Source organism: Marmota monax, unplaced genomic scaffold (assembly GCF_021218885.2).
Source record: "Marmota monax isolate L192 unplaced genomic scaffold, Marmota_monax_Labrador192_F-V1.1 WCK01_AAM20220418_F8-fsc00500, whole genome shotgun sequence".
In the NCBI taxonomy this organism is placed as follows: domain Eukaryota; kingdom Metazoa; phylum Chordata; class Mammalia; order Rodentia; family Sciuridae; genus Marmota; species Marmota monax.
In genome coordinates this window covers 223,056-235,985 of record NW_026694468.1, presented here as the reverse complement: position 1 = coordinate 235,985, position 12,930 = coordinate 223,056, and the positions used below count along the sequence as shown (strand labels likewise).

Sequence of the window (12,930 nt, the reverse complement as noted above, 5' to 3'; positions counted from 1 at the left end):
AAAATGCATAAAAAGCAAACAGGCTACAAATAAATAATCATTCCAGATAGAAAACTTAAAAAAAAATGAAAAGATGGTCAACATCATCAACTATCAGAGAAATGAGTGCTAAACCACAATGGAATGCCTTAATGGGTAAAACAAAATATAGTGGATAAAATTAAAAATAATAATAATGTAGCCACTTTGAAGGAGGGGGAAAAAAGTTTTGTAGTTCCTTGTAAAACTAAACATGCAATTTCCAGATAACCAAGCAGTTGCATTCATTGGCACTTATCCAAGAAAATCAACAACTAATTTTTTAAAAAAAATATTTGAATATAACCCATATTCACATAAATGTCTATACACAAATGCTCATATTTACTTTACTTGTACTAGGCAACAACTGGAAAACAGAGCAACATCTTTCAACAGATGAATGCTAAACTTTGGTAAAACGTAAAACTTATTTGACAAGAAAAAGAAATTAAATACAGATACAGAAAAATAAAAGAAGCAGCATCTCCAAGAAATTATTTTTTAAAAAGGCCAATCTCCAAAGTTTACATGTTATGTTGTTTGATCCATAAAAGTTTATGAAGACTGTCAAATTGTAGAATTGAAAAAGAATCTATTTTTGGTAGAGTTCAGAGAAGTATATTAGAGGAGAAGTTGAAGGTGTTATACAAAACAAGAAGAATTACTGTCATAGTACTTTTCAATATTTTGACTCTGATATTAGATGCACAGATCTTCACATGTGATATCATTGTTTAGAACTAAATGCATGCAGATGTGTACACAGGCACACACAGAGAACTGAATACAAGTAAAGGTCATGAATTTGGCAAAAGATTCACAGACTTGGGCTGGGGTTGTGGCTCAGTGTTACAGCGCTTGCCTCACACATTTGAGGCACTGAGTTTCATCCTCAGCACCACATAAAAATCAATAAATTAAAGGTATCGTGTTCATCTACAATTTAAAATATTTTTAAAAAAGTTTCATGGACTGTGTTCAATTCTGATTTTTTGATTCTGATATAGATTTTAAAAAAATTATCAAGGAATAAGTTTGAATTGACTTTATGCAGGATCTCCTTATATTATTCCTTAAAACTGTAGGTCAATTTCCATTTTTCTCAATAAAAAATTTATTTTAAAAAAGTGGAGGGACATAAAGAGTACTATGTGAAGTGCAATAAGCCAAACTCACTAAGATAGGTACTGTATGTTTTCCCTCGTATGTGGAAGCTAGTGGGAAAAAATGGGGGAAAAGGGTCATGAAATGACAATATAGAAAAAGGGAATAGGGGGTGAGGAGGATAATGATAAATATTGGGGAGCAAATTAATCAAATTATGTTATACACATGTACCAATATGTCACAATGAATCTCACTGTTCTGTGCAATTAATATCCACCAATAAAAAACCCAAGCAGCCAGTTGTGGTGGCTCATATCTATAATCTGAGTGGCGCAGGAAACTAAGACAGGAATATTTGTAGTTCAAAGCCAACAGTGAGACCCTGTCTCTAAAATAAAATATAAAATAGGGTTGGGGATGTGGCTCAATGGCCAAGTGCCCCTGAGTTCAATTCCTGGTACACCTCCCCCACCAAAAAAAAAAAAAAAAAACGCACACACACAAACATGTCAAACATTTGATGATAAAATTCAAAACATAAAAAATAAGTTGCATCAAAATATGCTTAAGAATAATTAGAAATCAAATAAATGCTAATTAAGACTATGATGGCCTGTCACTCTGTCTGCTAAACTGATTAATATTAAGTTTGATAATACCAACTATTCTCAATAATATGGAGGAACTTATATTTGTTGGTAGGAATGTAAAATGATACTACAACTTTTGAAAATGATTTGCTTTTTCTTACCATTAAACCAATCATTTTTACCAGGAGATAATTGTGCCCTTGAAGGGAAATTTGGCAACATCTCCTTATTCTTTGTTGTCACAATTGGCAACAGTGCTATTGGCATTTGAGTTCAGGCCACTGTGTTGGTAAAGACTCTATACCTACAGGACAGCCTCCCACTACAAAGAATCACCTGGCTCAAAATGTCAAGCATGTCAAAACTAAAAGTCCTAACTTGTTTAAGATGATAGGTGTTTATAAACCTATCATCTGACTTAAAAATCCTTCCCATAAATATTAAGAGAAATGCAAACATGATCCTACAATATTTGTGCACAAATTTTCTTATCAGCTTTATTCATAAAAGTCAAAAACATGAAATAACTATATGTTTATCTTTAAATTTTTGTATACTTGTAGAAAAAAATCCTACTAAGTGGTAAAATGGAATAAGTTACTAATACAAAAACATTTTGGAGGTAATACAGATGTTTTTGTGGTGCTAGTTACTAGGGTGTATATCATTATAAAAATGCATCTAACTTTATGATTAAAAGTAATGCATTTTATTTCATACAATTTATGTATAAACACAGTTGATTATAAAACAGTGAGATATTTGACTTACGGATAGTCATGGGTAGGCAAATAGAGTTCTCAATTAAACTTTCCAATCTAGTCTCCTAAAAGCAACTCTCTTTGTACTACCTCCTCTCCTGGTTTATTTTTCATATCATTTATATAAAAGATTTTTATTTTTTGCTTGCACACTATTTCCATGAAATTAAGATTATTTTTATATTTGTTTACCTGGTATATCTCTAACATGCAAAATAGTGTCTGGTCCTCCATAGATGCTCTGTGAACATGTTTTGAGTGGATGAATATAAATCAGGCTCTGATGGCTCTATCAGGTCTGTCTAAACGTGACTGACCTGAGGCACTACTCTTCATGTTGCCCTTGTGGAATCCTGCTATAAATGCTGCTTATAATTTTGCTTGTCTCAACCTTCATCTCTGTTTAATGTGTCCATTTATTTCTCGCATTATGCTGTGTTTCTTAAATTCAGACACTATGTGTTCACATCACTTCACCCCAGCACCTCACAGAAACTTTGACATAGTCAGCCTTCAATAAACTTTAATTCAATGAGTAAGTGTATGGTTTTTACAGATATGACAATAGAGCCTCAAAAGTAATTAACTGACTCTCTGAATTCCTCATTTGCACAGTTGAGCTACTATTTTTTAATTATTTACAGTTTGTGGTTCACTGCTTTCATTAAGAAATGGAAGTAAAAGAGGAAATGGTATTAATCTCACTGTCTACTTAGAGTCAATAACATGTACTATCATACTTGAAGTATGAGCTTACAAAAATTAATCATTTCCCAAAAAGCATCTAATAGAATTGCTGATTTGTGGAACATAGTCCTAGAATTGTAGGCCTGATAGGAGACAGGAATGGTGCCTTTCTGACAATGGTACCAAGCACAATACTAAGGACTTTATATATGTGATTGTATTCAATACACCAAGTACAATCAGGTGTTGTTTTCTCCATTTTTGAGATAGTAAAATCAAACCCTAGATAAATTACTTTGACTATAGATACAGAGTGAGTATGTGAAAACCTAGAATTCAATCAGTAGCTTTCATTTTCATATCCATGTCCATTCTATTTTATTCTGATATCGTCTATAGCTGCATGCCAATAAAATCAATGTATTAAACATTCATTTTACAACTTATTTATACACTTTATGAATTCTTTCATAAAATTTTAGCTTTAAAAGATGTGTAATTCAAAAAATATTAATCTAAGGAAAGGGCTTCATGTTCCATTCATTAAAAAATTAACAAAACATGAATATAAATCCATGTCTGTTCTTTTCTTGAAGATTGTTCCCCAAACTTTTTTCAGATGCTTTTATTGATTAATCCATTTACTACTAAGTACTTAATATTGTTTTTTTGTTCATTAATAATAACTTACTCATATTTATTACCACACACTCAGAGCAGCTTAATAAGTAACTTCCTTTATGGAATGATAACTTCCTCAATAATAATGTCTATCACTTCTGACCAAGGAAATAGTAAACCACAGATACAGATTTTATTAGCAAATAAAACTTGAGACCTAATCTGTTGGAAAAATAAATGTTAAATTATCATAAAGCAAGAAGCAATAAATATTCTATAATTGTTTCCTGTGCATATTCAAGTATTTTGATGAAATACCGATGATTTCAAAATTCTTAAAGCAAAGTCATTCACCATTGCATATTTGACGAAGTAATCACTTTCATCATTCATTGATTATCTGAGTTATTCAAAAGCAAATCCCTAGATATGATATTCCTTCTTGCTATTCATGTTCTGCCTCCATCCTCTCACCATGAGACAAGCAGCTCAAGTTAACCTACAAGCTATCTGCAATCTTGCAGTCTGAATGAGGCTGCAGCTTTTAAGTACCTTCCAGGGCCAATTTGTAGGCAAACGATTCTTTCAAGTGCTGATTTCGCAAGTAAAATATAAACGTCATTTACATTCATGGTATTTTTGAAGTCATGCCATTAAAAATTCATCTGGGAAGTCTAAAAAAAATAAGAGCAAGATGAGCTATGCATTGCAATACGAAAAATTGGCAGAGTAATAAATGGGCATGACAGGTCAGACTTCAGTTTACATAAATAGCTTTGCCAAAGGTGGCTTAAAAGGGTAGATCCTTGTCCCTGAATTACTTGCAATTCATCTGTCTTTGAGCTCTGAACTCTTGTAGCATGAAGAAATTATTTTCTTCCCAGAACAAATAATCAAGATTTATCTTCTTTGTTTTTCCAAGAAGACCAGGAAAAAACTATGCATCTTCATTTTTTTATATAGCACCTGTACCTCAAACAGGTGTAAAAACACTTTCATATACTTGAAATAGCTTATATACAGTTACCCTTTACCATAATTAATGCACTCCATGTTCAAACAGATTAAGCTAACGGAGTAATAATTCCAAATGGCATTCTGTATTTATTAATTTTTTTTTCTTATCCTAGTTAATGACAATGACATATTCCAAGTCCATTTTGAAAAAATTGGGGAATAAAATCACTTGTTCTTATTCAATCTTCCATAACTATAAGGGTATAAATTTTCGATATTTATATACTCCTAGAGACTATTCCTTTATTTGTCCTTTTTAATTTTTAATTTATTTATTGTTTTTAATATCATCAATCAGGTACAGATGACATTTTAAAAAGGTACAACTTTAGGGTTTACACCCTGATGATTTGATAAATATATTCATTGTGATTTATTAATCACAAACTAATTATTTGATTTAATTACTAATCACTAATCAAACTGTTAATTATTATGCTGTTTTTACCCATCACATCAGATAGGTAGCTTTTTGACTGTGTATGAGAAAGCTATAAGTTTTAACCTTAGTCTTAGTGAACAATACAATATTGTTAACTATTATTACATTGTGAATATTAGAGTTCCAAAATTCATCGATCTTACAAAACTAAAAATGTTTATCCTTTGAACAACACCTCCCCTACCCTTTTACCTAGTCCCTATCAATCAACATTGTTCTCTGTTTCTATAAGTCTAAAATTTATAGATTCAATTACATGTAACTGAGACCATGTGGCTAAACCTATCACACTTTGATCCAGCTTTATAAATATGAATGAAAAATTTACCCATAGACAGATACTTAGATTGTTTCTCTATCTTGGCTGTGGTGAATAATGCTGAAATGAACATGGGTGAACAGGTATCTGTTTGAGATAATATTTCATTTCCTTTGCATATGCACCTAAATATGGAATATCTAGATCATAAGTCAGTTCTACTTTTAATGTTTTGAGAAACTTCCATCCTATTTTCCTTTTGCCCACATCTTTGCCAACAGTAGTTATATTTAATTAATCTGACAATAGCATTCTTAACAGGATAAGATAATATCCCATTAAGGATTTTAATTAGATCTCCCTGATTAGTGAAGGTGAATACTTTTTATAAACCTGATGGTCGTTTATATATTCTCTTCTGAGAAATGTATGTTCACATGCTTTTCCTTTTTCAACTAGGCTATTTGTGTGTGTGTGTGTGTGTGTGTGTGTTCTATTTTGCTGTTGAGTTGTGTGAGCTCCACATCTATTTTGGATTTAACCCCTTGTCAGTTGTATGTTTTATAAATATTTTCTCCCACTTTGCAAGTTTGCCTTTTTCATTCATAGGTTATTCTATCCAATACCATTTATCTGTTGTATTGGTTTTCTGTGTTTTCAGTGTCATAACCAAAAAATCACTGGCAATGTTGCACCCATCTATAGGTAAAGATCTTTCTCCTCTAAAACCTGTCTGAAAATTTTGAAAAAAGTGACTGCTCCCTCAAACATGCAGACTTCAATGTGAGTTTATTAGAAATATTAAAAATCGTGGGAGCCAAGTGTGGTGTCACACACCTCCCATCTCAGTGGCTCAGAAGGCTGAGGGGGATCGTGAGTTCAAAGCCAGACTCAGTAATGTTGAGGCACTAAGCAACTCAACATTTTATTTAGAGACCTTATCTCTAAATAAAATACAAAATAGGGCTGTGGATGTGACTCAGTGGTTGAGTGCCCCCGAGTTCAATCTCTGGTACCAAGATAAAAAAAAAGAAAGAAAGAAATTCAAGTAATACACAAATTTTCTAGTAACTGACCAAATAGAAGTGGAAGTGTATGAACTGCTTGATAAAGAATTAATAATAATTATCTTAAAGAAATTTAGTAAACACCAAGAGAACACAGACAGGCAAAGAGAAAAATCAAGAGAACAGTACATTAACAAAATATAAATTTCAACAGTGATGCATGAAAAAGAACCCAACAGAAATTCTGAAGGTACAGAACACAATAAATGAACTAAGATTTGATAGGGAACTTCCTCAACAGATTTAATATATCAGAAAAAAAGATCAATGAAATTATTTTGTCCCATAAATAATTTTAAATTGTTCAGTCATGGGAGGAATGAATTTTAAAAAGCAAAGAAAATCTGTGTGATTTATAAGATGCCATAAAATATATGCATTGTAAGAGTCTCAGAGGAGCAAAGAAGGAGAAAAAGGAAGAAATATTTTAAAATCTAATGACAAAAAACTCCCCAAATCTGGTGAAGGAGGTGAATACCTAGATCTGTGGTTTTAGTTTTCAATATCTATTCCTATAGCTGGGTGCCATGGTGCATACACGTAATTCCAGCAACACAGGAGGCTGAGGGAGGAGATTGAAAGCTCAAGGCCAGCCTCAACAATGTAGAGAAACCCTCAGCAATTTAAAGATAACCTGTCTCAAAATTTTAAAAATTAAAAAAAAATGGAGAGAGGGATGTAACTTAGTGGATAAATATCCAAGGGTTCAATCCCTTGGACCCCCCCCCCCAAAAAAAAATCAATTTCTACACCTTATCTGAAATCATCCCTTGTTGACTTTTAAATGAAATATTCTTGAATCTCCTATATAAGATACTACCTTCTCTATTATAACTTGGTTGCTAACACAAGTGTTATAATTTGGTTATAAAATAGAATGTTTTCAAAACTTAATATGCCATAGTTTATTTCCAGGAGCATTCAAGTTATGTTCAAAGCATTGTTATTCTGCACAGTTGGTTCTCAAAATTGAATGCAGTCATATGATCTGCATCCACAGACCAGGTTTATTGAATTTCCTCCTTTCTTGTAATATTCATTCCTATCCTGTAGTATTCTCTAAAGCCAATCATCTTGGGTACTTTGAAGGAATTTGAATAACATACTAATTTATCTGTTTAATTTTTTATTAATTCATAGCTTGATTTAAAAAAAAAAATAGATTCTTGCTCTTTTCCTGGAATTGTGATGAAGTTTTCACACTGAGTGTAAGTGACTCATTTTTTTCTGCATTTTAATTAAGATCCACCAAGCCAGCTAATGCCAACCTCTCTTTGCAAGGTGGGCAAAAACAGATACCACTACTTGGTTAGTTCCAAAACAACTTTTTGTCTTCAATCCTACATCCATTTAATAAAAATCTTTGCACGAATTTAGGAATCAATTATTCTATTTCTTTATGTACCTTTCAGAAACACGCACTAGCTATATTCCTAGAGCCAAGAGTAGGTGTCTCCATACAATCACATTTAAAAATTAAAGAGTATATGAAAAACAGCTACCACTAGTTTATTTCTCAGTTGGACACTGTTCATCTGGTGATCTGATGACTCATGCCCATAGAACTGAAGGATATGAAGAAGGATAGCAGTCAGGGATCAGTAGGTGTCGCTAGATTTAGATAGCAGTTCATAATGAGAAATTGGCCTTTGGGATCACTTTGATCTTCTCTGTCCCCGAAACCCATAAGTAAAAAACTGTCAGACAGAATGCAACAATCACAATCTAAAAGGATAAGTGTTACCTAACATTCAAATGAGATGCCTGTATCTCTTTTTTTTTTCTTTGTACTTTTCCTTAGTTAGCCACAAGGAAAGAGTATGTAATTTGATCCCAGACCCCACTAATACAGCTCTAGCTTGCACAATGGAAAATAGAGGAAATGGATTTTGAATTAGGTATAAAAATTACAACTTTGAGCACAAACAGAACATGGTTTTGGAGGATGGTTACATACATAGAGATCCTGAGAGGAAAATAAATAAGCACATGAAAGGAAATGTGGATGGGACACAACTGGAGATTGTTAACAAATGAAAACAACTGCATGCTTAAAACCCAAGAGTTACCTTGTGCAAGTGGCACATGCCTGTAATCCCAGCAACTCAGGAGGAAACCTGAGGCAGAAGGATTGCAAGTTTCAGGTCAGCACTTAGCAACTTATTGAGATCATAAGTGACTTACCAAAACTCTGTCTCAAAATAAAAAGTAAAAAGGACTGGGGATGTGCATTCAATCTCCAGCATCAGAAAACTATTTTTTAAAAAAATGAATTAATAGAAATTTGTAAATATGACACATTTGAGTTCATCCTCCATAGCTCGAAGTTCAGGGGACAGCCACCCCACACTGGGGTTCCTTATTCATCAAAGCATGGCTCCACAGCCCAACATCAGGATACATATAGACCTGAGGCTGCCACCACCACAAAATTGGGCTATCATGTTTTTTATCAAGGGACAAAAATAAGGACCTAGTAAGATGTCACCAAGATCCCTGTGGCCTGTCTGAACAAGAGGTTTCTCGACTAGGGGTGCCAACAGTTATCCTGTTGCTGAGGTAACAGAGAGTCTTGCATGGGGTTGCTTATCTCTTCTTTCTCCTACTAATAGCCAACTTCTTATGATTGCCCTCACACTATTCTTATAATCTAATACCTTCCTATTCTCAGATCCTACCTCATAAACATCTCAGCCAACCCCTCACTGCCCCCTTTCACCATCAGAAACTGTAAAGCATTACTCAAACTTATTGAGTATATGGTTGAAGATAACTGAACTCATCATTTCTGATTATAGTAACAAAACTATAAATGTAAAAGTAGAAGCTAATTGACATATGGCTGCACATTGGGTATATTGAGTGCTGTAATATTGATCTCTCCCTTAAAAGTGAGGTATTTGTAACCTGTAGGCACACTATAAGACAACAGGACAGAAGCTGTAATACCTGAAGTCTACACTGCAGGAGAGCAAGATACATGGACATCATGAAAAAACAAGGGAGGAAATTGCCCTAAACAAACCAAGATACGACAACACTAGAATCCATACATAGTGCAGTAGGTGAAATTTCAGAGAAGGAATTCAGAATATACATAACTAAAATGATTTGGGAATTAAAGAATGACCTAAATGAACAGATACAGGCAAAAATCAATTACTCCAACAAAGAGATAAGAGAACAAATTCAGGCAACCATCAATCACACCAACAAAGAGATAAGAGAGCAAATACAGGTTGCAAGAGATTACATCAAGTAAAAGATAGAGATACTGAAAACAAACAAACAAAAATCCTTCAAATGAAAAAACAATAAGTCAATTAAAAAAACTCAATAGATAGTATCACCAACAGACTAGATCACTGGAAGACAAGAACTCAGACAATGAAGACAAAATATACAATCTTGAAAATAAAGTTGACCTCACAGTAAAGATGGTAAGAAACCATGAACAGAACATCCAAGAATTATGGGATACCATCAAAAGACAAAATTTAAGATTTTGGGGGGATAGAGGAAGGTTCAGAGATTCCAATCAAAGGAATGAACAATCTCTTCAATGAAATAATATCAAAAAATTCCCCAAGCATGAAGAATAAATTAGAAAATCAAATACAAGAGGCCTATAGGACACCAAATATACAAAATTACAACAGATATACACCAAGACACATTTTAATGAAAATGCCTAGCATAAAGAATAAGGGTAGAATTTCAAAGGCCACAAGAGAGAAAAATCAGATTACCTATAAGGAAAGACCAATTAAGAACTCAGTAGAACTTTCAACCCAGACACTCAAAGCCAGCAGATCCTAGAACAACATATACCAAGCTCTAAAAGATAATGAATGCCAAACAAGAATCTTATATTTGGCAAAATTAAGCTTCAAATTTGACGATGACATAAAAAAAAATCATGATAAACAAAAGCTAAAAGAATTTACAGCAAGAAAGCCTGCATTATAGAACATTCTTTGCAAAATATTCCACGAGGAGGAAATGAAAAACAACAATGAAAATCTACAAAGAGAAGAACTACAATAAAAGAAAAGCCAACCAAAGGAGAATCAAAGTCAATCTAAATACCAAAAATAAATGACAATGACTGGTAATAGAAACCATATCTCAATAGTAACCCTAAGTGTTAATGGCTTAAACTCACCAATCAAAAGAAATAGACTGGTAGATTTAATTTCAAAAAAAATTTCAACAATATGTTGCCTTCAAGAGACTCATAGGAAAAGATACCCACACACTGAAGGTTGGAATAAAATATACCATTTAAAAGGTCTACATAAGCAAGCAGGGGTTCCCATCCTCATATCAAATAAAGTAGATTTCAAGGCAAAGTTAATAAAAATGGATGAAGATGGACATTTCATACTGCTTAAGGGAAACATGCATCAGCAAGACATATGGTTATAAATATATATGCCCCAAACAATGAAACATGTACACTCATCAATCAAACTCTTCTCAAGTTCAAGAGTCATATCGATCACAACATAATAATTCTGGGTGACTTTAACACACCTGTTTCACCACTAGAAAGATCTTCCAAACAAAAGCTAAACAAAGAAACTATAGAACTCAATAATAAAATCAATATCTTAGACTTAACTTACATATATAGAGTATAATATCCATCAATGAGTTAAACACTTTCCTCTCAGCAGCACATGAATCCTTTTCTAAAATAGACCATATGTTATGCCATAATGCAAATCTTAGTAAATACAGAAAGTAGAGATACTACCCTGCATTCTATCAGACCACAATGAAATGAAATTAGAAATCAATGATAAAATAAAAAATAAAAGCTACTCCAACACCTGGAGACTAAATAATATACTATTGAATGAACAATGGGTTGCAAAGGATATCAAGGAGGAGGCCCATCATGTCAAATTAGGCCACAACTTTCTTAATAAGACTCCTATAGTGCAAGAAATAAAATCCAGAATTAATAAATGGTATGAATTCAAACTGAAAAGTTTCTTCTCAGCAAAAGACACAACTAATGAGATGAAGACAGAGCTTACAGAATGTGAGCAAATCTTTATCACAAGCACATCAGATAGAGCATTAATCTCTGGGATATATAAAGTACTCAAATATCTTAACACCAAAAAAAAAAACAATCAATAAATGGTCAAAGAAACTGAACAGATACTTCTCAGAAGATGATATACAATCAATCAACAAACATATGAAAAAAATTTCAACATCTCTAGCAATTAGAGAAATGCAAATAAAAATTACTCTAGGAAGACTATACTTTCAGAGATCATTTCTATGGTATGTTACTAGAGAAGTTTCTCTGATGGTGTAGAGTACTGGAAACCACGAGGAGGAGTTGAGTGTTCTCTCCTGAGCGTGAAGGTGGTTCTAGATGTTGCAGTACTGCAACTGCCTTTTGCCATTGATGATCATTCTTAATTCTCTTTAGAGATGAAGAGGGACAGAACACAGTCTGATTGGTTTCCATTCAAAAAAAAAAAAAACTAAGATTTCAACTCACTCCAGTCTGAATGGCAGCTATCAAGAATACAAACAAAAATAAGTGTTGGTGAAGATGAAGGGGAAAAGGCACACTCATACATCGCTGGTGGGACTGCAAATTGGTGCTGTCAATCTGGAAAGCAGTATGCAGATTCCTTGGAAAACTTGGAATGAAAACACCTTTTGACCCAGCTATCCCACTCCTCGTTTTATGCCCAAAGGACTTAAAAGCAGCATACTACTGGGACACAGCGATATCAATGTTTATAGCAGCACAATTCACAATAGCTAAAATATGGATTCAACCTAGATGCCCTTCAGTAGATGAATGAATAGGAAAACTTTAGTATATATACACAATGGAACATTACTCAGCATTAAAAGAGAATAAAATTATGGCATTTGCAGATAAATAGATGAAGTTGGAGAATATAATGCTAAGTGAAGCAAGCCAATCCCCCAAAACCAAAGGCTGAATGTTTTCTTTAATATGAGTATGCTGACTCCTAATGGTGATGGGGTAGGGGAGCATGGGGGGAATGGAGGAATTTTAGGGAAAAGGGGAGGGAGGGAAATGGAGGGGGCAAAGGGGTAGAAATGATGGTGGAATGAGTTATAAGTCATTACCCTAAGTACACATATGAAGATACGAATACTTTATGTACAATGAGTGACTAGAGAAATTGTGCTCTGTATGTGTAATATGAAGTGAATTGCATTATGCCATCATGTATAACAAATTAGAATAAATAAATAATTTAATTTTAAAATAGAATAAATCATGGCATTTGCAGGTAAATGAATGGAGTTGGAGAATATAATGCTAAGTGAAGTAAGCCAATCCAAAAAAAAC

General features: G+C 33.3%; 1 non-coding gene across 1 annotated transcript; it reads left to right on the top strand.

Moving 5' to 3' along the window:
* Positions 1 to 11,843: 11,843 nt before the first annotated feature.
* On the top strand, positions 11,844 to 12,057 carry LOC124075521 (small nucleolar RNA U3). The gene has a single exon (XR_006846084.1). It is a non-coding gene; the product is annotated as a small nucleolar RNA U3 (small nucleolar RNA).
* The last annotated feature ends 873 nt before the right edge of the window (positions 12,058 to 12,930 follow it).